General features: G+C 45.8%; 1 long non-coding RNA gene across 1 annotated transcript in view; it reads right to left on the reverse strand.

Annotated features, from left to right (window-relative positions):
- Positions 1-698: 698 nt before the first annotated feature.
- LOC144264535 (uncharacterized) overlaps positions 699-23,369 on the reverse strand; it is a 46,710-nt gene continuing 24,039 nt past the window's right edge. Inside the window, exon 3 of the long non-coding RNA XR_013346065.1 lies at positions 699-752. This is a non-coding gene — a long non-coding RNA (uncharacterized LOC144264535). The remainder of the gene's footprint in view (positions 753-23,369) is intronic.

Here is a 23,369-nt window from a genome sequence, read left to right on the forward strand (position 1 = left end):
GGAAGTTCTGTTTGTTTCTCCTTGATGAAACCCCCCGCCCCTTAGTTCACTCTACTTCCCTGTAAGCTAACTACCCTCCTCTCCTCCCTTTGATCACCGTTTGCAGAGGCAATAAAGTCATTGTTGCTTCACATTCATGCATTCTTTATTAATTCATCACACAAATGGGGGATAACTGCCAAGGTAGCCCGGGAGGGGTGGTGGAGGAGGGAAGGACAAGGCCACACAGCACTTTAAAAGTTTAAAACTTTAAAACTTATTGAATGCCAGCCTTCTGTTGCTTGGGCAATCCTCTGGGGTGGAGTGGCCGGAGGCCCCCCACAGCGTTCTTGGGTGTCTGGTGAGGAGGATATGGAACTTGGGGAGGAGGGTGGTTGGTTACACAGGGGCTGTAGCGGCAGTCTGTGCTCTTGCTGCGTTTCCTGCAGCTCAACCATACGCTGGAGCATATTGGTTTGATCCTCCAGCTGCCTCAGCATTGAATCCTGCCTCCTCTCATCACGCTGTCGCCACCTTTCAGCTTCAGCCCTCTCTTCAGCCCGCCACTTACTCTCTTCAGCCCACCACCTCTCCTCCTGGTCATTTTGTGCTTTCCTGCACTCTGACATTGTCTGCCTCCACGTATTCGTCTGTGCTGTGTCAGTGTGGGAGGACAGCATGAGCTCAGAGAACATTTCATCATGAGTGCATTTTTTTCGCCTTCTAATCTTCACTAGCCTCTGGGAAGGAGAAGATCCTTGAAACAAATGCAGCTGGTGGAGAAAAAAAAAAGAGGTAGTGGTATTTAAAAAGACACATTTTATACAACAATGGGTATACTCTTTCACGCTTAACCTTGCTGTTAACATTACATACACAGCAAATGTGCTTTCGTTCCAAGGTCGCATTTTGCCTCTCCCCAGCATCTGGCTAGCCCCTCTCCCCTCCCCATAGCTAACAGTGGGGAACATTTCTGTTCAGACACAGGCAAACAGCCCAGCAGGAACGGGCACCTCTGAATGTCTCCTTAAGAAAAGCACCCTATTTCAACCAGGTGACCAGAGAGATAAAGAACGGATGTTGTTTGAATGCCAGCAAACATACACTGCAATGCTTTGTTCTACAATGATTCCCGAGTACGTGCTACTGACCTGGTGTGGTAAAGTGTCCTACCATGGTGGACGGAATAAGGCTGCCCTCCCCAGAAACCTTTTGCAAAGGCTTTGGAGTTGTCAAGGTTCCTCCCCCACTCTGAACTCTAGGGTACAGATGTGGGGACCTGCATGAAAAACCTCCTAAGCTTATCTTTACCAGCTTAGGTCAAAACTTCCCCAAGGTACAAAGTATTCCACCCGTGGTCCTTGGAATGGCCGCTACCACCACCAAACTAATACTGGTTACTGGGGAAGAGCTGTTTGGACGCGTCTTTCCCCCCAAAATACTTCCCAAAACCCTGCACCCCACTTCCTGGACAAGGTTTGGTAAAAAGCTTCACCAATTTGCCTAGGTGACTACAGACCCAGACCCTTGGATCTTAAGAACAATGAACAATCCTCCCAACACTTGCACCCCCCCTTTCCTGGGAAATGTTGGATAAAAAGCCTCACCAATTTGCATAGGTGACCACAGACCCAAACCCTTGGATCTGAGAACAATGAAAAAGCATTCAGTTTTTTACAAGAAAACTTTTAATAGAAAATAGAAGTAAATAGAAATAAAGAAATCCCCCCTGTAAAATCAGGATGGTAGATATCTTACAGGGTAATTAGATTAAAAAACATAGAGAACCCCTCTAGGCAAAACCTTAAGTTACAAAAAAGATACACAGACAGAAATAGTTATTCTATTCAGCACAATTCTTTTCTCAGCCATTTAAAGAAATCATAATCTAACACATACCTAGCTAGATTACTTACTAAAAGTTCTAAGACTCCATTCCTGGTCTATCCCTGGCCAAGCACAGCATACAGACAGACACAGACCCTTTGTTTCTCTCCCTCCTCCCAGCTTTTGAAAGTATCTTGTCCCCTCATTGGTCATTTTGGTCAGGTGCCAGCGAGGTTACCTTTAGCTTCTTAACCCTTTACAGGTGAGAGGAGCTTTCCCCTGGCCAGGAGGGATTTCAAAGGGTTTTACCCTTCCCTTTATATTTATGACACGCCCCCCAAATCTCAGCTAGGGTGAAACACTGGCTGGGATTTCTTCCTGGAGCTCTAGGAAAAACAGAGTTAATAAGACACATGCATCTCTAAATATACTACCAAGTACATAAAGACTAACAATATTTTCCACATCTCAAGGACGATTTTAACCAGTTGATTCTGGGAAACTTTCACGGGATAGTGCATCAGCCACTTTGTTAGAAGCTCCTGAGATGTGTTGGATGTCGAAATCAAAATCTTGGAGAGCTAAACTCCACCGAAGAAGTTTTTTGTTAGTTTCTTTGATGGTGTGAAGCCACTTCAGTGCAGCATGGTCGGTTTGCAGGTGGAAACGCCGTCCCCAAACATATGGGCGTAGCTTTTCCAGAGCGTAGACAATGGCATAACATTCTTTTTCAGTGACTGACCAGTTGCTTTCCCTCTCAGACAGTTTTTTGCTGAGAAACACTACAGGGTGGAATTCTTGATCAGGTCCTTTCTGCATTAAAACTGCTCCCACACCACGCTCGGATGCATCTGTGGTTACTAGGAACGGTTTGTCAAAGTCTGGGGCCCTTAGTACAGGGTCAGACATGAGTGTCGCTTTAAGCTTGTTAAAGGCCTTCTGACACTTTCCGGTCCACTGAACAGCATTTGGCTGTTTCTTTTTGGTTAGGTCTGTCAGTGGGGCAGCGATTTGGCTGTAGTGCGGTACAAATCGTCTGTAATAACCGGCCAAGCCTAAGAAGGATTGAACCTGTTTCTTTGACTTTGGGACAGGCCACTTTTGGATAGCATCCACTTTGGCCTGTAGGGGGCTGATAGTTCCTTGACCCACCTGGTGTCCAAGGTAAGTCACTCTGTTTAGGCCTATTTGACACTTCTTAGCCTTAACAGTTAGTCCTGCCTCCCTTATGCGCTCAAGGACTTTTTGTAGATGTTCCAGGTGGTCTGCCCAGGAATCCGAAAATATGGCCACATCGTCAAGGTAGGCGACTGCATATTCTCCTAATCCCGCTAGGAGACCATCTACAAGTCTTTGGAAAGTGGCGGGTGCATTTCGCAGCCCGAAAGGGAGTACATTAAATTCATACAGCCCGAGATGTGTGATGAAGGCTGACCTTTCCTTGGCAGATTCATCTAGCGGTACCTGCCAGTACCCCTTTGTTAAGTCCAAGGTAGAGATGAACTGGGCCCGTCCCAGTTTCTCTAACAGTTCATCTGTGCGTGGCATTGGATAGTTGTCTGGGCGAGTTACAGCATTTAGCTTACGGTAGTCCACGCAAAAACGTATTTCCCCATCTGGTTTGGGAACTAGAACCACTGGAGATGCCCATGCACTTTCAGAGGGGCGGATTACACCCATCTGTAACATATCCTGGATCTCCCGTTCTATAGCAGTTTTAGCTTGAGGAGACACCCGGTAAGGTTGGACCCTAATTGGGTGAGCATTACCTGTGTCAATGGAGTGGTATGCCCGTTCAGTCAGTCCTGGGGTGGCTGAGAACGTTGGCGCGTAGCTAGTGCACAGCTCCTGGATCTGCTGTCGCTGCATACGCCCAAGGGTCATGGAGAGGTTCACCTCTTCCACACCACCAGCACATTTCCCTTCGTAGTAGACACCTTCAGGCCACTCAGCATCATCTTCTCCCTGGGCTGTAAACTGACAAACCTTTAATTCTCTGGAATAAAAGGGCTTTAGAGAATTAATATGGTACACCTTAGGCTTTCGGTTGGAGGTGGGGAATGCTATGAGATAATTAACAGCTCCCAGGCGCTCCTGGACCATGAATGGCCCTTCCCACGATGCTTCCATTTTATGGGCCTGGAGCGCCCTTAAGACCATGACCTGGTCTCCTACTCTGAAGGAACGCTCTCTGGCATGTTTATCATACCAGGCTTTTTGCTCTTTTTGAGCATCCTGTAAGTTTTCTTTAGCAAGGGCTAAAGAGGTTCGGAGGGTGTTTTGTAGGTTGGTTACAAAGTCCAGAATGTTAGTTCCTGGAGAAGGTGTAAATCCCTCCCATTGCTGCTTCACCAACTGCAATGGCCCCTTAACCTCACGGCCATATACAAGTTCAAATGGGGAAAACCCTAAACTGGGATGTGGTACAGCTCTGTAGGCAAAGAGCAACTGCTGCAACACTAGGTCCCAATCATTGGAGTGCTCATTTACGAATTTATGTATCATGGCCCCCAAAGTTCCATTAAACTTCTCCACCATGCCATTTGTTTGATGGTGGTAAGGAGTGGCAACCAAGTGATTTACCCCATGAGCTTCCCAAAGGTTTTTCATAGTTCCTGCCAGGAAATTAGTCCCTGCATCTGTGAGGATGTCGGAGGGCCAACCTACCCTGGCAAAAATGTCTGCTAGTGCCTGGCATACACTTTTAGCCCTGGTGTTGCTTAGAGCTACTGCTTCCGGCCATCGGGTGGCAAAATCCATGAAAGTCAGTATGTACTGCTTTCCTCTGGCTGTCTTTTTCGGAAAAGGACCCAGAATATCCACAGCTACTCGCTGAAATGGAACTTCAATGATGGGGAGTGGTTGTAGAGGGGCTTTGACCTGGTCTTGGGGTTTTCCCACTCTTTGGCACACCTCACAAGACTGGACATAGGTAGAAACATCCTTGCCCATTCCCTCCCAGTGGAATGACCCCCCCAAACGGTCTTTGGTCCTGTTCACCCCAGCATGGCCACTAGGGTGATCGTGGGCTAAGCTCAAGAGCTTGGCCCGGTATTTAGTTGGAACTACCAACTGTCTCTGAGGATGCCAGTCTTCCTGGTGTCCACCAGAAAGAGTTTCCTTGTATAAAAGTCCTCTTTCTACAACAAACCTGGATCGATTAGAAGAGCTGAGAGGCGGTGGGTTGCTCCGTGCCGCCGTCCAAGCTCTCTGGAGGCTTTCATCTGCTTCCTGTTCGGTCTGGAACTGTTCCCTTGATGCTGGGGACATCAGTTCCTCATTGGATTGTGGACCTAGGCTTGGTCCCTCTGGAAGCGATATAGGGGATGGAGCTGTTTCTGTTGACTGTGAACCGCTCTCCGCTGGTGCACTAGGTTGGGATTCAGGCTCCGGCTGAGCCTCTTGTGTAGGGTTATCGGCTGCTGCCAGTTCAGGTTCGGTGGGGCCCTCTGGTGTTGAGGTTGCAAGTACTGGATTCAGTGCTGGCACGGGGTCTGGTGTTGGTTGTTCGGCTGGTTCCGGTTCTGGGACTGGTTCCGTCTGGGTCTCTGGGACTGGATCCACTACTGCTGTTGCAGACATTGGCCTGGGGTCCGGGTCCATCACCTCTGACTGGGTCCTGATAGAAGTTTCCGGAACAGAGCTAGGCCTCACGGCTTGTTTAGCCTGGCTGCGGGTGACCATTCCCACCCTCTTGGCCTGCTTCACATGATTGGCCAAGTCTTCCCCCAACAGCATGGGGATGGGATAATCATCATAGACTGCAAAAGTCCACATTCCTGACCAGCCCTTGTACTGGACAGGCAACTTGGCTGTAGGCAAATTGAAAGAGTTGGACTTGAAGGGTTGAATCGTCACTTGGATCTCTGGGTTGATTAAATTGGGGTCCACTAAGGAAGCATGGATAGCTGACACTTGTGCTCCGGTGTCCCTCCACGCGGTGACCTTCTTCCCGCCCACACTCACAGTTTCCCTCCGCTCCAAGGGTATCTGGGAGGTATCTGGGCCTGTGGACCTCTGGTGTGATTCCGGTGCAATGAACTGTAATCTGTTGGGGTTCTTGGGGCAGTTGGCCTTTACATGCCCCAGCTCGTTACATTTAAAACATCGTCCAGCTGACGGGTCACTGGGGCAAGGAGGGTTGCTGGAGAACGGGGTGGCGGGACGATAAGGGGTCTGGAGGGTTCTTTGGGAGGTAGGTGGGGCCTTGGGCGGCCCCCGGTAATAGGGTGTGGTCTGGGGTGGTCCCTTCTGGTCTCCGCTCCAACTGCGACCAGTTTTCTTCTTCTCTGCCACCTCCACCCATCTGGCTCCAATCTCTCCTGCCTCGATTACAGTTTTGGGTTTCCCATCTAGGATGTATCTTTCTATTTCCTCAGGAACACCCTCTAAGAATTGTTCCATTTGCATTAGGAAGGGCAATTTTACTGGAGATTCAACACTTGCTCCTGATATCCAGGCATCCCAATGTTTCACAATGTGGTAGGCATGTCGGGTAAATGACATGTCTGGTTTCCACCTTAGGGCTCTGAACCTCCGACGAGACTGCTCGGGTGTTATCCCCATTCTGACTCTCGCCTTGGATTTAAACAGTTCATACTTGTTCATGTGTTCTTTAGGCATTTCAGCTGCCACCTCAGCTAAGGGTCCACTGAGCTGCGGCCTCAGCTCTACCATGTATTGGTCAGTAGAGATGTTGTACCCAAGGCAGGCCCTTTCGAAGTTTTCTAGGAAGGCCTCAGTATCATCGCCTGCCTTGTAGGTGGGGAACTTTCTGGGATGGGAAGTGGTACTTGGAGAAGGATTACTAGGGTTTGTTGGGATATTCTGCTGAGCCTTTATCTTCTCCATCTCCTCCACATACTTCCTCTCTTTTTCCTTCTCCTCCAGTTCTTTGTCCCTCGCTTCCATAGCTCTCCTGTGAGCAGCCGCTTGGTGTTGTTCTGCTTCTCTCGCTGCCTCCCTTTCTTGTTCCTTCTTCAGCTGCATGAGTTCTATCTGTCTTTCATGTTCCCTTTGTCTTTCCTCAGCCTGAAATTTGGCTAATTCCAGCTGTAGTCGAGCTGAGGATTTGGTCATTCTAACCTCTCTGTTTTTAACTAACTTTACACCCGAGGTTTAGAAATAAACAAACAAAACTTGGCTGTAAAATTTTGCTGTGCTGGAATAGAATACCTATTCTCTGATAGTGATTGTCAGCCTACAGAAAAAGACAATTCCCTTGTCTCTGCTCTGGGCCCAACTTAAAGCAAAAAACCTCCAGCTACTTGGAAACCTGCTTACCCAGCCCAAAGAAAAAAAAAATTCCCTTTCAAACCTGTGCTCCTTGTAAAACAAAAAAATCAAAATCCAAAAAAAAAACCCCTGCCACTTTTGTCTCCAGGCAAATGGGTAGAGCACAGACCCCCTATTTACTTTTAGGAAGGAAAAAAAAAAAAAACCTCTGGGTTGGAAGACTGTGAATTTCCCTGCAGGAGTTAAGTACCCTGCCTCCAGGCAAAGAAAACCTGCAATTCACAAGATAATCCCCTTTTGTCTCTGCTTGGCCACAAAGCAGAGAAAAACAATCTGCTTTCAGTTTCAACTGCTTTCCAAAGGAAAAAAAAAAATTCCTTTTTAAAATCTGTATTTCTAGTTCAAAAAATCTCAACTGGATCTCAAAATGATTTCAGGTTAATCCCACCACTATGCCACCATGTCAAGGTTCCTCCCCCACTCTGAACTCTAGGGTACAGATGTGGGGACCTGCATGAAAAACCTCCTAAGCTTATCTTTACCAGCTTAGGTCAAAACTTCCCCAAGGTACAAAGTATTCCACCCGTGGTCCTTGGAATGGCCGCTACCACCACCAAACTAATACTGGTTACTGGGGAAGAGCTGTTTGGACGCGTCTTTCCCCCCAAAATACTTCCCAAAACCCTGCACCCCACTTCCTGGACAAGGTTTGGTAAAAAGCTTCACCAATTTGCCTAGGTGACTACAGACCCAGACCCTTGGATCTTAAGAACAATGAACAATCCTCCCAACACTTGCACCCCCCCTTTCCTGGGAAATGTTGGATAAAAAGCCTCACCAATTTGCATAGGTGACCACAGACCCAAACCCTTGGATCTGAGAACAATGAAAAAGCATTCAGTTTTTTACAAGAAAACTTTTAATAGAAAATAGAAGTAAATAGAAATAAAGAAATCCCCCCTGTAAAATCAGGATGGTAGATATCTTACAGGGTAATTAGATTAAAAAACATAGAGAACCCCTCTAGGCAAAACCTTAAGTTACAAAAAAGATACACAGACAGAAATAGTTATTCTATTCAGCACAATTCTTTTCTCAGCCATTTAAAGAAATCATAATCTAACACATACCTAGCTAGATTACTTACTAAAAGTTCTAAGACTCCATTCCTGGTCTATCCCTGGCCAAGCACAGCATACAGACAGACACAGACCCTTTGTTTCTCTCCCTCCTCCCAGCTTTTGAAAGTATCTTGTCCCCTCATTGGTCATTTTGGTCAGGTGCCAGCGAGGTTACCTTTAGCTTCTTAACCCTTTACAGGTGAGAGGAGCTTTCCCCTGGCCAGGAGGGATTTCAAAGGGTTTTACCCTTCCCTTTATATTTATGACAGGAGTACATCCAGGAGAGCCGCAAATGCCAGGGCAAATTAATCATTAAACATGCTTGGTTTTAAACCATGTATAGTATTTTAAAAGGTACACTCACCAGAGGTCCCTTCTCCGCCTGGCGGGTCCGGAAGGCAGCCTTGGGTGGGTTCGGGGGGTACTGCCTCCAGGTCCAGGGTGAGAAACAGTTCCTGGCTGTCAGGAAAACCGGTTTCTCCACTTGCTTGCTGTGAGCTAGCTACAACTTCATCATCATCATCTTTCTCATCCCCCAAAACCTGCTTCCGTGTTGCCTCCATCTCCATTGAAGGAGTCAAACAACATGGCTGGGGTAGTGGTGGCTGAACCCCTAAAATGGCATGCAGCTCATCATAGAAGCAGCATGTTTTGGGCTCTGACCCAGCGCGGCCGTTTGCCGCTCTGGTTTTCTGGTAGGCTTGCCTCAGCTCCTTAAGTTTCATGCGGCATTGCTTCGGGTCCCTGTTATGGCCTCTGTCCTTCATGCCCTGGGAGATTTTGACAAATGTTTTGGCATTTTGAAAACTGGAACGGAGTTCTGATAGCACGGATTCCTCTCCCCATACAGCGATCAGATCCCGTACCTCCCGTTCGGTCCATGCTGGAGCTCTTTTGCGATTCTGGGGCTCCATCATGGTCACCTCTGCTGATGAGCTCTGGCCAGTGTGGCAAGCTGCAGGTGACCACGCAAACAGGAAATTGAAATTCAAAAGTTCGTGGGCCTTTTCCCGTCTACCTGGCCAGTGCATCTAAGTTGAGAGTGCTGTCCAGAGCGGCCACAATAGAGCACTCTGGGATAGCTCCCGGAGGCCAATACCATCTAATTGAATCCACAGTACCCCATATTCGACCTGGCAAGGCCGATTTAAGCACTAATCCACTTGTCAGGGGTGGAGTAAGGAAATAGATTTTAAGAGCCCTTTAAGTTGAAAAAAAGGGCTTCATCATGTGGACGGGTGCAGGTTTACATGATTTAACACTGCTAAATTCAACCTAAACTCCTAGTGTAGACCAAAGCTTAGAGCACCAAATGGGAGCCAGAGACTCCAGGTCATTTTCTTCTTTAAGTTTCATCTCATGGAGATTCAGTCCTGCCTGAAATATCATGTGAGCTGGAGGCTTCTGCCTCAGGCTGCTCTCCCAGCCGGCAGCACCATGCAGTCGCACCTCCCCCAGCCTACCCCTTGCTCCGATGGCTCCTGAAGCCTAGACAGTAGAAAGGAACAGTTCATCTATAGGCTGAGCAAGTGTGGAATGGTGGCAGAATGTGCCTTTGGATGTTTAAAAGCTCGCTGGAGCAGTTTACTGACTAGGTCAGACCTCAGCGCAACCAATGTTCCCATTGTTATTGCTGCTTGCTGTGTGCTCCATAATATCTGTGAGAGTAAGGGGGAGATGTTTATGGCGGGGTGGGAGGTTGAGGCAAATCGCCTGGCTGCTGATTTTGAGCAGCCAGACACCATGGCGATTAGAAGAGCACAGCTAGGCATGCTGCACATCAGAGAGGCTTTGAAAACCAGTTTCGTGACTGGCCAGGCTTCAGTTTGACAGTTGTGTGTGTTTCTTCTTGATGCAAACCCACCCCCTTTGTTGATTTTAATTCCCTGTAAGCCAACCACCCTCCTCCCTTCGAAATAATGTAACTATTGTTTTGAAACCATGCATTCTTTCTTTCTTAATTAAAAAAAAAATGAGATAATGGACAAGGTAGCCCGGGTGGAGTGGGGGAGGAGGGAAGGACAAGGCCACATTGCTTATTGTAGCCACACTAAAAATCAAACTGAATGACAGCTGTCTGTTGCTTGGGCCATCCTCTGGAGTGGAATGGCTGGGTGCCCAGAGCCCTCCCCCCTCATTCTTGGGCGTCTGGGTGAGGAGGCTATGGAACATGGGGAGAAGGGTAGGTGGTTATACAGTGGATGCAGCAGGGGGTCTGTGCTCTTATTGGCTTTTCTGCTGTCCCAACAGACGCTTCATGTCCATTTGCTCCCCCAACGGACATTTCAACATGTCCGTTTTCTCCCCAGTTAGCGTCCTGCCTCCATTCTTCATGCTCACTTAATTCTTTCCTGGCCTCTGCCACTGAATGCCTCCTTGTATTAAGCTGTGCCCTATCAGTGTGGGAGGACTGCATGAACTCGGAAAACATGTCATCGCGAGTGCGTTTTTTTTCACCTTCTAATCTGCAATAACCTCAGGGAAGGAGATGATAGGGGGAGCGTAGAAACATTCTACACTCTAAGATTCTGGGGGGACTGCATGGTCACCTGTGATGCTGAGTTCGCCATGCTGACCAAACAGGAAATGAAATTCAAAAGTTCCTGGGGCTTTTCCTGTGTACCTGGTTAGTGCACAATGGATCACTCTGGGATAGCTCCTGGAGGCCAATACCGCCGATTTGTGTCCACACTACCCCAAATTCAACCCAACAAGGTCGCTTTTAGCGCTACTCCACTCATCAGGGAGGAGTACAGAAGTCGATTTTAAGAGCCCTTTAAGTCGACGGAATGGGATTGGTTGTGTGGATGCAGTCATTTTTAAATCGTCCTAACGCGACTAAATTCGACCTAACCCCGTAGTGTAGACCAGGCCTAAGAGTCTCAACTGGCATGACGTTCATTGGGTGTCATTGTACCTGTCTTCTTGTTAGATCTTCTGCTTCAAGATTCAGCATCAGGAGTCACAAGTTAGTTATTGAAACAGGCGTTCAGTTCTTAATCCTTTCTGGGTATTTAATTTGGGTCATTGTGCCCTATTACACATTTTGTGAACCACAAGAGTATTTCACTTCCTGCTCATATCCATTTACCTAACATACATTACTACAAATAATCCATGAAGGAGTACAGAGGGCCCTGGCTTCTGATAAGTGTTTGAAGTATGATCCTACCTCTACATTTATATTTCAATAACAGTGAATTTTAGGTTTCTTAATGACTATCCATTGTCTAGTTCTTATTTTTCAAGTAAGAACAGTTGCAGAATCAAATGCATTCCTGTAGTAATGAGATTTGAGTATTTTTCCCAACTTTGCTATTGCGATGTAGCCTACAGCAGTGGTTTTCAAACTTCTTTTTCCCTGGGGACCCAATTGAAGAAAATTGTTGATGCCCACAACCCAACGAAGCTGGGGATAAGGGATTTGGGAGGGGTTCAGGGTTGAGGCAGAGGATTGGGGTGAGGGCTGCAAGGTGGGGCCAGGAATGAGGGGTTCAGGTGTGGGAGGGCGCTCTGGGCTGGGGATGAGTGATTTGGGGTGCAGGAGGGGCTCAAAGTTGAGGTGTGTGTGTGTGCTTGTGTAATTGCTGCACAGACATCCAGCAGCTGACACATTTTAGAGTGAGAGGGAGAGTCCTTACGTTCACGCAAAAGCTGCAGAATGAAGGTTATTTAGTGATGCCACTCCCACAGGCTTGTCAAGAGAAGTATGGGGTCCTGATACATCATGTTTGCTGGGACAGTACCCATCTTTATTTACATAGATGGTGTATGTTTTGGGGAGGCCCCTGAGCTCAGGGTCTTATTACAATTGTTTCTCCTCCCCAGCTGTCCCCACCCCATCAGTCCTGGACCAGTTGTCATGAGTTCCCTATTGTTGAAGTTTTTCGATCTGAAGTCTCTACTGGTTCTAGTAATTTTCTGGCTGCAATTCAGGACACTGATTGCGATAGTGAATTTTGAGTGATGGTTGAGTTTCAGGGCATGGTGTATGGCCCATCTATTTTCTCAGCCTTATGTCTGACTTAAGTGAAGGGAAAATATGTTAACTGAACTCAGGGACCCTTTGTTCATTTATTTGTTGGTGTGTTTTGCATTGCTTTTGTAACCTGGCACATGCCCTAACAGTTCTGAGCCAGGGCAAATTTAAAATTTCATGATACATAAATAAAAGTTATTGCACAAAGAATGCAAGCTGGCCACTAGCATTAAAATTTCCTTATAATTAATGGAACCACCACCACCTTACTAGCCTCTGTAACAGTCTCCATGCTTGAGCCAGGGCTTCTGCTCTCCTTTCCTCCTGTCCTGACTTTGATTTACTACTAGTTACTATCAGATCTCTACCCTTCTGTGCAATTGCAGAGGAGATTGTTTTGGCTGGAATTAGACAGGCCCAGATGGTACTATAATGCGCAACACCTGCTGCAAATCCTTTAGTTCTTATTATCTCTGCAACAGCTTTATGTATGTCTTTTAGCAGTTTATTCAGTGGAGGATGGAAAGAGAGGAAGATTCCCTGCCCAGCTCCAAGTGAATACAAGGTTGGGCTATTTTTCCTGTGCTTCACAGACACTATATTCAGCTCAGTAAATCAGACCTGACTGGAAACCATAGGCCTGTTGTACCTCCATTGACTCCCACTGAGTTACTACTTTTATATACTCGTGTAAGCAAGATCAGAGTCGTGCCCCTGGTCCCACCAGAAATATTACACTCAGCTCCTTATCTTCCAAAGTCTAAAATTTATTTAGATGAGTTATTTTTCCTTTCTTCCTCCATTGCTAAGACTAGTAGAGCTCATGTGAATAGTTATCCCTCAGTTTTCTAAAATAAAATACCACCACTCAGGTAAATTAGCTTAAATAATAAAAAATACTTCCCTGACATCCTTCCTAGAACAGTTTTTGGTTCTTAGGGCTCAGTTTGGCCTGAACTGTTCTTTTCCACTAGCTGCCATGAACACAATCGATTCTGCTATGTCTCAGACAGAGGTGAACTGAAATGTCTGCCAGGCGGCCATGCTGGGATGTCAGACACAGATCAGCTAAGTATGCCAGCTCCTCCAGGGCTGATACAGACTTATCGTCAAAACAAATAGAACTCAAAATGTCTGCTTTGCCCAAGGTCCCCAGACACAGCGGGTTTGGTGGCACTTGGAGTTTGCTGGAATGATTCTGTTTCAAGGACATAGATAAGATTCCTTCTTACCAAAAATATATATTGAGCAGGTCAGATCCTCAGCTGGTGTAAATCAGCATAGCTCCACTGAAGTCAATTGTGCAGTAAAACAATTTACACCAAACGAAAATCTGGCCCAGCATGTCTAGACACCTAAAGTTTTATGCAAAATAATTGTGCAAGACACATCTGGACTGAATAACTAGCCCAAAAGGAACAGGCTGTCTCCCATCCATTTCAACTTCATTCTCTATACATTTGCCGATTGCTGGCCTTCTGCTAATTTAGAAACAAATTCACGTTACTAACTAGCAAAAGAAAGGGGCACAAGGTTAGGAGAGCAGGACGTGCTTTCAGGGCATCTGTTACATTTTCAGTACACACTATCTGATCCCTGGCTAGCTGATCCAAATGTCTAATTGCTGGAGACAGCACAAACAAGTTTTTAATCAATAAATACAGGAAAGCATTCACATGACCTTTGGCACAGACAGAACTCCAATTCCATCAGAAGATAGTTATTGTCTAGATTGTGCTTCCCACCACATAAAATACTGTGTGAAATGGTGGAAAACCTTGTACATTTGGAGTGATGATGATACATTGACTAAGAAACACCAAAATAAGCTGGAGGTAAGTTATTGACCATGAATTTATGATTTTTGATAAGGTTACAAATCTTTTCTGGGAAAAATGTATTCTCTCTCTCTATTGTACTTTTGATAACATCTATTACATATAACAGAATATTAACCTGAGTGTATATTTATAAATAGTGCGATGCTATCGCAGGTGCCATGTAGGTGGCACTGTTAAATATAGTCTTCCCAGTTCTCAGTGTGCAAGCAAATATTCAGACATGCTGTGTTGTTCTTTTTCGTTGTGGAAATGTCTGTGTTGAGACAGTGGTGTTGCCCTTGAAGAGGGAGCTGTGCAAGCAGCAGGACAGTATGCTGCCTGTGGTGGTCTGTGACTGGAGAACGTTCTTAAAGCAGTTCTGCTTTCTGAAAACTGGACACCAGTTAGCCTGAAATTCCCAATTGCCCTGCGTGCTCTCTGCTCCAGGATGGGTGTGTGTGTTTGTGTGTGTGTGTAAATAAAACATGTTATACTCAGAATGTACATCCCTGATTTCTCCTCCATTTAGAAGCCAACCAGCAAAGCCTCGAACATCTGCTAGTGCTTATTAGATGAGTGACACTGGTATAAGCAAGTGGGAAACCATGCTACAGCACTGCCCATTTTGCTGATATTTTGATGTGATACAGTGTGCTATATTTTAAGTTAGTTTAGTTAAGGGTGCTGGAGCAATACTTTAGATAGAAATATAGCGTGACAAACAGGCACATATTTATTTTACATGAGTCCTATGTGAAATCAAACCGGATCCTACTGCAATTTTACCATTAAAATACATACAGGACTGTAATGGTCCCTCCCTCTCGGGTCTGGAGGGAGTAGGATTGCCACCTGTCCACTTTTTAGCCAGACAGTCTGGTTTTTGGCTTCTGTGTCCAGGTGCCATTTAGGGTTTCCAGTGGTGCCTGATTTTTAGGGACCTACCAACCTTAAATGGCACCCTAACCAAAAGTCTGGTTACTGCAGGGTGGGGGAAGCGCTGGGTCATCCCCCTGCTCATCCAGGGCCACCTCCTACCTGCAGGCAGGCTTCTTGAGACAATCCAGCAAGCAACAGGAGGAAAAGGGAGAGAGGGGGAGTGACAGGGGCTGAGCTTTGGGGGGTAGGGGAGAGACAGAGCAGTGGCAGGGCCTCAGGGGAAGGGCCTCAGTGGTCATTACCAGCAATTAGAAAGGTGGCAACACTAGGAGGGAGGTCACTCTGCCGCACTATGGCTGGTACCAATAACTGGGCTTGGGCTCCTCTGGGCAGGGCAGAGCAACAGTCTATAGCCCACAGCCTGCTGGCTGGGGCAGACAACAATCAAGCAAGTCCTGCCCTTCTGGCCTAGGGTGAGTGTGCAGCAAATCCCAGGTGTGGGGGTGGCAGCAGAGGGTAGGGGGACCTGGTGCCCACTCTACTGCACTGGGTCCCAGACCAGGGTCCTGTTAGTGGTGGGTGGTCCCACCACTGGGTCAGCGGGTAAATACAAAGGCACTGCCTTGCTTCCTGGCAACGCAACTGGACCAAAGTCTGGCTCCTAGGGTCTACTTCCTACTCAAATGTACCTGCACTGCTCTTTTGGCCCCAGGCTCTGTCTCGCCACTTTGCAGTTGGGCAGCATCCTCTCCAGCAACTCCTTGGAGCCTTGCGGCTTCCCAGTCAGTAAGGCGCTGGTTTGGGATGAGCCAGAGGGGTTGGCTCCCTAAAGGAAATGTCCACCTCCTTCCCTGGTCCAGCCCCAACTGAATTACAGAGCCTTCCCTTTACCTGCTGTCCCACCTTGATATGTCCGGTAAGTGGGGCAGGGCATGTTCGGCTCTGTCGACTGGGGAGGTGTAATGGTCCCTCCCTCTCAGGTCTGCACGGAGGCCACTCTGCCTCATTACAAGGATTCCAGAAAGGGTCCATTCATTACTAATGCCAGTTATGATGTCGGAGAATGCTTACTTACTGTGGGAGTGAGCCAAAGTTACTGTGGACTTCAATGGGAGTTTGCTTGAGCCAGGACCTAGTAAAGACTGAATACATACTCATTGTGGATATTAAATTTTTACCACTCTAAAGGTGCAGTCCAGCTCTAAAGGCATGATCCAGCTCCAGTGAAGTCAATGGAAAGACCCCCATACACAGATTCAACTCATTAACTCAAAGTGATCAATAAAAAAATTGAAAAAGCAACAACCTTGGAACTGAACCCTAAGCTCATTCTAGTGATTGTTAAATGCTCTAGTGACACTAGAGAATTCTCTCCACATTGCATCATGCTAGTGACTTTCCTCTCGTGACCGGTTGCCATTTTCAGGCACTTCTGCTTACATGCATTTTAATCTATTGGTGCTATTGTTTCAGTCTGACGAAAGGCTCCATGAGGACTTGTCTTGATGGGCTAAATCATGTTAGCTGAATGAATTTATGGCTTAACAACTGAAAACCCAGTGAATTGTTGCAGGCTGACAGCTTTGAAGCTTGTTAGTGCACCATAGTAAGACAGGTTTCAGAGTAGCAGCTGTGTTAGTCTGTATCTGCAAAAAGAAAAGGAGTACTTGTGGCACCTTAGAGACTAACAAATTTATTTGAGCATAAGCTTTCATGAGCTACAGCTCACTTCATTGGATGCATTCAGTGGAAAATACAGTGGGGAGATTTATATACATAGAGAACATGAAACAATGGGTGTTACCATACACACTGTAACGAGAGCGATCAGGTAAGGTGAGCTATTACCAACAGGAGAGCTGGGGGGCTAGGGGGGTGGGGACTTTTGTAGTGATAATCAAGATGGGTCAGTTCCAGCGGTTGACAAGAACATCTGAGGAACAATGGCGGGGAGGGAGGGGAATAGTTTTACTTTGTGTAATGACCCATCCACTCCCAGTCTCTATTCAAGACTAAATTAATTGTATCCAGTTTGCAAATTAATTCCAATTCAGCAGTCTCTCATTGGAGTCTGTTTCTGAAGTTTTTTTGTGGAAGAATTGCCACTTTTAGGTCTGTAATCGAGTGACCAAAGAGATTGAAGTGTTCTCTGACTGGTTTTTGAATGTTATACTTCTTGACGTCTGATTTGTGTCCATTTATTCTTTTTCATCATAAACCTATGTTGATTGACATTAATTATATTACGAGACTGTCCAGTTTGACCAATATACATGGCAGAGGGACATTGCTGGCACATGATGGCATATATCACATTGGTAGATGTGCAGGTGAACGAGCCTCTGATAGTGTGGCTGTTGTGATTAGGCCCTATGATGGTGTCCCCTGAATAGATATGTGGACACAGTTGGCAACGGGCTTTGTTGCAAAGAGAGGTTCCTGGGTTAGTGTTTTTGTTGTGTGGTTGCTGGTGAGTATTTGCTTCAGGTTGGGGGGCTGTCTGTAAGCAAGGACTGGCCTGTCTCCCAAGATCTGTGAGAGTGGTGGGTCATCCTTCAGGATAGGCTGTAGATCTTTGACGATCCGTTGGAGAGGTTTTAGTTGGGGGCTGAAGATGATGGCTAGTGGCCTTCTGTTATTTTCTTTGTTGGGCCTGTCCTGTAGTAGGTAACTTCTGGGTTCTCTTCTGGCTCTGTTAATCAGTTTCTTCACTTCAGCAGGTGGGTATTGTAGTTGTAAGAATGCTTGATAGAGATCTTGTAGGTGTTTGTCTCTGTCTGAGCGGTTGGAGCAAATGCGGTTGTACTGAAGAGCTTGGCTGTAGACAATGGATCACGTGGTGTGGTCTGGATGAAAGCTGGAGGTATGTAGGTAGGCATAGCGGTCAGTAGGTTTCCGGTATAGGGTGGTGACAGTCCACTGGAAGGGTACTGGTGACTTTCCAGAACAGCTTGTAAAGAGTTACTTCGCATTTAGCAAGGTCCCGACCACATGGTCAAAACTAAGCCAGCCCAGACTGTATGGAGGATTGTTTTTTCTAACCACCAACACACAAGCTTGTCTACACTTGCAGAGTTTTTGCACTTGCCAAGAAAACAGGAAGGGGAGTTTCAAAGTTCCCAGGGCTTTACAGGGGGAGGCGGATGTCTGTCTACCTGGCGTCAGAGCAGCAGAGCTGCTGGCCAGAGTGGTCACCTAGGCACTGTGGGATATCGTCCGGATGCTAAAAGCTGTGTAAACAGGAAGAACGTGTCTTCACTCACCACAAAACTATCACCAGTTAGCACTGTACGCCTCTTGTGGGGGTGGTTTTCTGTTTGCGGTGAAACCTCCGGACAGACCCTGTAGCCTGACTTGTGCCTGACCCACCCTGAAAGCCAACTGTTTCTTAAGGTTCAGAAGAAAATGACATTTAGCTGCCATTGGGCTAGGCACCCCAGATTAGATTAGAAAGAGAGAAAGAAACAGTTTGCCATAATCATTATCTTGGGCTTCTGCTTCGTGGAACTTGTATGCAGTACATACAAAGAGGGGCAGAGTTAGTTAACAGCGGATTCTTAATGTAGCCTGATGTGTTCTAGTCACTCACTATAGTACTAACATGCATCAGAAATGTCTGGTTTTAATTAGTTTAAGTTGAGGTCCTTTAGGTGAAAGGACAATACAACATACATAGTCTGGTAGCTGAATAGATAAAGAAAAAAAGGCACTAAAATGTTTTTTGCGGGGGGGTGGGCGGCGAGGGAAATGTGTAGCCAGTGCGCATAGTGATTACAAATATTTCTCTCTCTCATGCAGTTGCTAAATTGGTAACACCATGAATGTGTTCTTGTAGATCACAAAAAAGCACTACCACAAGGCCATAAGCACTAAGGCTCCTACTACTACAAGCTGAAATCACTGAACACAATGTTAAGTAGTGGGGAGCCTGAAGATCTATTGCAAAGCGGAGCAGTTCGCGGGATGGCTGGACTGGCTTGTGGACTGGCTGACAGAGCAGTTCGTGGGACGGCGGGAGCTGCTTGTGGAGCGGTTTGTGGGACGGCTGGTGGAGAAGAGTAGCTCGTGGGGTGGATCGGAGTGAAACCCTATGGAGCTGCAGGGCAGTCAGCTTCAGATTATGTAAGGTGCCCCTTACCTCTTCCCCCCGCCACACACACACACATTTTCACCCAGACTGGGGAGTAACACTCTGCAAATTAACTTTTGAACTCTGGGGCTGGACTTTTGGGTTGTTGGACTTTGGGTGATTTTTGGGTTGCTGGACTCAAGAGACGTTTGGGTTGTTGGACTCAAGAACCCAAGGGAAAGGACATGGCCCAATTTGCTGGGGTGGGTCTTTGCTCATGGTTTGGTTGATGAACCCTAGTTGTGGCGTTTTCCCAATTTAATGCTGATGTTGTTTACCTCATGTTTTTAAAGAGACTCTGTGCTTGCGAGAGGGGAAGTATTGCCTCTTTTAGGCGCCCAGGGGTGTGTGTAAGATTTTCCCAGGTCACTGGGTGGGGGCTTGAGCCAGTTTTGCATTTGCTTTGATGAGAGGGAACCCCTGTATACTGAACCCAGCACTTGCTGCTATCAACTTGACCTGGCAGAAGGGTTACATTATTATATGCACACTATTCACAGAACTTGGCTGATACTTAGGTGCTTCTTTCCAGCTCAGGATCTATCCTCTTCAGCTTAAAAAGCTATTACAACTCTGTTTATTTAAAAAAATAGAGTAATGGTACCCCTCCTGTTTTCTCACAGACACACTTCATTCTGTCTAGTGTGAGTCATTAAAAGTGCTGGCCTAGTTGCCCTAGCTGCAAGATCAAAGATGTAAAATTATTCACGTTTGACATAAACCAGCTGCCACATTTTAGCCAAAGGTCCATTTGATATAGTTTTTTTTTTTCAGTCGACATAGCTACACTGATAAAAATACAGAATGCAGCAGATAAGAGAAAAATCAAAAGGCTGTGATTTTTGTTCAAGCAGTACTCTGCTCTGGTTTGTTACAACAAGAAAACAGCAGTAGAGACACAGGAAGAAACACTGTGGTTCCCAGCTGGCTATTAGACTGCTCTTCATCTTCTGTCAATTACAGTGGATTAAATATAAGCATATCACTTATGACAGTGGTTTGTAACTTCCTTTCTGCCACCACTACACATGGAGACAGCCTCCCACCTCTGTGTGCCAAACATTCTCCTTCCCCTCCCCTTCAAATACCTACTTAAAAACACATTTCATTCAGGAAGCTCAACAATGGGCTCATTTCAGTGGGCCATTTGTCTGCTTTGCACTAGCTAGTAGTACAGAGAAAGTGCTAGGGGGTGTGTGCATGTTGGGCTAAAGCTGCCCCTTCATGGTGGGTGTGAATGAGGCCTGGGGCAGGGGTTCTCAAACTTTTTTCACTGGGCCTCCCTTTGAAAATATTTCAGGCTGCGATCACCCCCGACCCCCTAAAAAGTGATGACCCTCCCATATCATGTCACCCTTACTTCTGCACTGCCCTCAGAGCTGGGTGGCTGGAGAGCAGTGGCTGCTGGCCAGGCACCCAGCTCTGAAGACAGCACCGCCTCCAGCAGCAGTGCAGAAGTAAGGGTAAAAATACTGCCCCCCCACAATAGTCTTGTGACTCCCTTTTGGGTCAGGACCCCTAGGGAAATGGGAGCTTACAGGACAGGATTAGGGGGTTTGGACTAGATGACTTCCTGAAGTCCCTTCCAACCCTGATATTTTATGATTGAGGCCTGTTGGTTGGGCTGTGTGAGAAAGCTTGCGTTGGGCTGTGTGAGAAAGCTTGCATCTCTGTTTGAATAGTGTATCCATTCCATGGATAAACAAAGGCTTCAGGCTGTCCCTCCAACCGCTTTCATCAACACTCATGCTTTTAAAAATTCAAAAGAAACCAGTTTACCAGCATGTCTACTATCAGCATTTCTTTATTCATCTGACTTTTTTTTTTTTTTTTAAATCTACAGTACTGAACCTGCTTTTGGCATGCCTAAACTACAGGGGTAGGAACGGAACCGAAAGATTAACTCTTTTAATGTTCTCCATGTGCCTGTGGGTCATACATTGCCCTAGATCTATGTCTAACTCCCTTTGACCTTATGCAAAGGTCAAGGGTAGAGTTTAGCCAACAATGTAGACAAGCAGCACCCGCAGGCCCTGAGGTATATACTATATTAATCTGAGTTTGTGTTCAGGTGGCCACCCTGTGCATCACAGGGGTTATGTTATTTTATCCTGTTCCACCTGCCTGAAGAAAATGCAACAGATGAGACCCTTCATATATATGAAATATGTTCTAAATATGCATTTCAGAAAGAATATATATTTAATTTGAGATGGGACAGACCCTAAAGAGGATCCAAGCATTAATGGGGAAGGGGGAGGGGAATGGGTTGACATCTGTATCCAAATATTGCAGCTGCCTCTGAATTCTGTGATAAGGCAAACAGACACCCCTGCTCTTAACACTGTTAGTCTTAAAAGATATCCTAAATCCAGAACCAGTGTTTGACTCTGGGGTATTAGTTCAGGCCCTCATGTAGTACTGTACATAATGTACCTCCTAGAAGCCAAAACTCATTCTGCTGTGAGCAGTAGAGATATGGTAAAAACCACGCTGAAAGGTTGCTTTTGTTCTGCATCACTATGGGCATGCTTGGACAGATTCGATCTTTATTGGCAAGTGTCAGTACACAATGTGTGCATATGGTGACTTCACTGCACACATACACAAACCTATGAAAAAAATATTTCCAGATAGGGAGAGTACAAAAATTTTGCTTGAGAACTTTGATTTAAGGATATTTACTTTGTATATTTTGTCTGGTGATGTTGATAAATTTGTGTTTTAACAGTTATAGACCTTTAAATTTCTGAACCTCAACATTTACTGTCATTAAACAATTATTGTCTGACACCCATAATTTCCCTCAACTGTGAAAGTTAAAAAAAAAAAACAGAAAAATTTTTAAAGGTTGAAAATAAACTGATATCTGTTGAAATTATAAAATAAAAATGGAATTTCACCAAGTCTAACTTTGGGCTAGCCAGACACTTGATTACATGCCTGTGCAAAGGAACAAGAGGGAGTGAGAATTCCCCCCACATGTAGACACCCTCTTGTATACTTTATGAGCTACCAGATCTTGCATCCAGGTGCACAGGAGTAAATGGGGCTACTTGACTGATAACTCTGCCAGGAGCAAGTAGATGGGGAATGGGTAGAGCCTGGCTCCATTTCCCTCATATTCACTCGCCAGAGTAGCTAAGGCAGCACAAAGGAGGTGGGTTGTAAGTTACTGTTAGTATCGGCAAGCTGTAATCAGGGTTGTCAATAGGTGGACTGTGGGCCAAATCCAGACCACCAGACTCTTTTGAACAGACCCTGAAATCTTTTTACTTATCATCATTATCTTTGGAGTCTGGACCTTGACTATACCTTGACCAAGAAATTTGGACCTTGACAAAAAAATAATTGACTACCATTGCAGTAAATGAATACTTTCTGTGAGCACGGAGGAAGTAGGGGAGGAAATGAGACCCAGGATGTGTTTTGTCAGACACAGTGCTTCACAATGCTGTTTATGGGGAGATGCACTTTATGTGCCACCCTTGCTCAGTGCTTTGCCTAGAATCACAATCTGCCCTCTATGATTTAAAACCATTATGATTTCCATTGCAAACATATCAGGTTCTGCACATTAACAGCATGAACCATACTGCTATAGTATGATGGGGTTGAAAATAAATTATTTCAGCAAAAGGCATGATACAGAAGGAGACCAAGCACCTGCAGATCCTATTAAAAAGTTACATATCGGCCTTTATAGGGCAGTATCAATTAATAAAATTGGATCTTGACAGGGAAACTGGAAGAAATACAGTAAAGAAGATATACTGATCTTCATTCACTTTCTTGGGATTCCCATGTGTCTGATTTTAATGTGCTGTTTTGGTGCCACAGAAGAATGTCTCTTACCTGCAAGTTGTTAGAATTTTACGGCTGTTACTCTGAAACCTCTTCTCAACCTCATCCACAGTGTGTCAGGCATATGTAAACCCCTGAAGTGAGGCTTCCTGGCAGGCACACTCCCATGGGCTATGATGATTTGCAACAAAGACTAATCTACAAGTAAGATAATCCAAGGTCTTCACAACAAGGATGTCAGAGAGACTCACCAATTCTCCTCCACTTGCTACTGGCCAACTCCTTTTTGCTCTCTATCTTTTGTTTGGATCTCTTCAATTTGGATTCAGGCCTGATTTAAGCAGTTTTTGACAGATTCCTTACATATGATGTTTTGTAGCTCTTCCACAACTGTCCCATGTGGCAAAATAATGAATGCTCCATATATTTATGGTCTCATAAAATGCTTTGCTTATTTTTAAAACATTTGAAACTATGCAATATATTTCAGATTCAGTAATTTACGACTATTTAGAATATAAGCAGGGCCAGGGGTGAAACCTCCTTGCAAGTTTGTCCCTGTTAAATACTACTTTTTAAAAAGGCCAACTGCCTTC

Source organism: Eretmochelys imbricata, chromosome 5 (assembly GCF_965152235.1).
Source record: "Eretmochelys imbricata isolate rEreImb1 chromosome 5, rEreImb1.hap1, whole genome shotgun sequence".
Taxonomy (NCBI): Eukaryota; Metazoa; Chordata; order Testudines; family Cheloniidae; genus Eretmochelys; species Eretmochelys imbricata.